At 52.1% G+C, this 2,897-nt stretch overlaps 1 pseudogene; it reads right to left on the reverse strand.

Moving 5' to 3' along the window:
• Positions 1 to 95: 95 nt before the first annotated feature.
• Positions 96 to 1,308, reverse strand: LOC109028356 (coiled-coil-helix-coiled-coil-helix domain-containing protein 2-like; annotated as a pseudogene).
• Between the last annotated feature and the right edge of the window lie 1,589 nt (positions 1,309 to 2,897).

A 2,897-nucleotide genomic window follows, 5' to 3' on the forward strand; every position in this document is an offset into this window, starting at 1 on the left:
TTTCATGGATAAAGAAACCGAGGCATGGGGATTTTAATTAATGTACCCAAGTTCACATAGCTAGTAAACGGCAGACTCTCCAAATTGGAAGACAGTTGTGGAGTGAAAATATTTATTTATTTTTTTTTTGAGACGGAGTCTCTTCCTGTTGCCCAGGCTGGAGTGCAGTGGCACATCTCGGCTCACTGCAACCTCTGCCTCCCAGGTTCAAGTGATTCTCCTGCCTCGGACTCCCTAGTAGCTGGGATTAAAGGCATGCACCACCATGCCTGGCTATTTTTTTTTTCTTTTTTGGAAGAAAATGACTTTATTCTAATTAACTCACAAAGAATAAAATCATAACAGCTAGTTTAAGGAGGCCACACAAACATTTGCCCAGTCCCAGATTCTACAGAGTAGGAACACCCTCCCTTCCATTTCAATTCTGAAGCAAGGAAGCTAGGAATGACAGGAGAAGTTTGATGCTTACACTTTATACCCTCACTACCAATTCTATTTTTATACTAAATTAATTAGTATGAGAGCTGATTTTCCATCTCTCCAGGTTGAACTTCTTGATTAGGCCAATCCGTTTGCAAGTCGGCACTGTTTCAGCACCTCATTGAAACCCTCACAGAGCTTGATGTCACCCTGGTTCTCGGCACACTCCAGAAACTTTGATCTCATAGAAGCAAGGCTGCTGCTGCTGTGCCGGCTGGGTTCCCTGAGGCTCCTGGTAAGTGATGTCAGGCCTCGCAGGCTCAGCATTACTTCCTCCACTGAAGCCCCCAGTAATGGCATGACCCAGTATGTGCCCCACAGCAGAGCCCACAGCCACGCCAGCTGCAGTGGTTGCCATCTGGGCCATCAGACCTGGCTGCCAGGGCGCAGCAGCAGAAGAGCCAACTGTAGATGGCGGTGCCGCTGCTGGTGGCTGAGCGACTGGTGCTGGCCTGGGTGCAGCTCTCATCTGAGGGGCCCGGCTGGCCGGAGGAGCCATGCGGGAGGTGTGGCTTCGGCTTCCAGGTATCCTAGGTACGCGACGGCTCGGCCTCCGGACGTGTGACAACCAGCGAAGAGCTAAGTGACTTCTTCTGCCTGGCTAATTTTTGTATCTTTAATAGAGACGGGTTTCACCATGTTGGCCAGGCTGGTCTCGAACTCCTGACCTCATGTGATCCGCCTGGCTCAGCCTTTCAAAGTCCTGGGATTACAGGCATGAGCCACCAGGCCGAAAACACTCATTTCTAACCTTTAGAGCACAAACTCTCTGCCTATACTAATTACATGGGGAGTCACCTTGCTGCGCTCCAAAACGCTCACTTTCATCACCACATGGTCACCAGCAAAGTTTCGTTTCTTTTCTTTTAAGTGGTGTGATCTCGGCTCACTGCAACCTCTGCCTCCTGGGTTCAAGCGATTGTCCTGCCTCAGCCTCCAGAGCAGCTGGGATTACAGATGCGCGCCACCACACACGGCTAATTTTTGTACTTTCAGTAGAGATGGGGTTTCGCCATGTTGGCCAAGCTGGTCTCGAACTCCTGACCTCAAGTGATCCCAAAGCGCTGAGATTACAGGCATGAGCGACCACGCGCCCGACCTTCACCCATTATTTGTCAGGAAATTTCTGGCCAGCCTAACATTAGCAGGTTTTGACGTAACTTAAAGCTTCTGTCTTACTTTGAGGAAATGCTCTTGCACAACTGAACTAGCCTCATTGACACAATTCTGCACCGTTTCACTGCTTCACCATAGCCAGCCCAGACAAGTCTCAAGCGCCGGTTTCCTTTCTTTGGTCGCACCAGCCAAAGCCAGGACTTTGTAAAAGGATACGGCGGAAACCCCAGGAATGCCTCGCCTATGCGTTCAGCGCCACAACTGCCTTCGCGAAAAGTTCTGCCAAAGGGCGGTTGCGCCGCATCACGTGCCTGCGGCGTAATCTCCCACTGGGCAGCGGCGCTGGCTCACGTGACACGTGCAGGCCAATGCCTGGCGTCCGCGCGTTTGGCTCCTGGTTGCTAGGCGACGCCAACCCGATTCTGGTTGCTGGAGTTTATCCTCCCGAGGTTGCTGTGCGAGTTTCGGACTCAGCTCAAGCGCTTGGATCCCTCCAGCACCTGCGAGGGCTTCTCCTGGCTGCCGCTTTCGTTCTGGCGAATGTTCGGGGTGGCAGCCCCCCTTCGAGGCTTGCACGAGGGCGTCCCGGCATCCGCGATCAAGCGGGCCCTGCTGCTTTTGGGGCTGACCCTGCGGCTGGGGTGCTGCGGCGTCGCTCTGGCTATGCCCGGTCCACTCACGGACTCCCTGCTTTGGCCTGCTCAGCTCAGGAGAACCGGGCCCGACTCCATTTCGGGCAGTGGTGGACAGGGAAACTAGTGCCTGCCTGTAGTGGTCCCAGGCATAGAGCTTCCTGCAGCTACCTTGTGGCTTAGTTCAGGTTTTGTTGCTTTGACCACCGATGAGAAATGTGCAGTAGGGACCCTGTAGGAGTCTGCTTACCCGAAATGGTTTCTGTCTTGAATAGTTGTTGAGTGAAAGGTAACGTGTTTCGATTAAATATATATGTGTGTGTGTGTATTCCCAGAAGTGAAAAGACTTAAATATTCTTTTTTTTTTTTTTTGAAATGGAGTCTCGCTCTGTCGCCCAGGTTGGAGTGCAGTGGCGCGGTCTCGGCTCACTGCAACTTCTGCCTCCCGGGTTCTCTGCCTCAGTCTCCCAGTAGCTGGGATTACAGGCGCCCACCACCACGCCTAGCTAATTTTTTTTTTTTTTTTTTTTTTTTAAGTAGAGACGGGGTTTCACCATCTTGGCCAGGCTGGTCTTGAACTCCTGACCTCGTGATCTACCCACCTCGGCCTCCCAAAGTGCTGGAATTACAGGTGTGAGCCACTGCGCCTGGCCTAGGATTTTCAATCTA

Source organism: Gorilla gorilla, chromosome 1 (assembly GCF_029281585.2).
Source record: "Gorilla gorilla gorilla isolate KB3781 chromosome 1, NHGRI_mGorGor1-v2.1_pri, whole genome shotgun sequence".
In the NCBI taxonomy this organism is placed as follows: domain Eukaryota; kingdom Metazoa; phylum Chordata; class Mammalia; order Primates; family Hominidae; genus Gorilla; species Gorilla gorilla.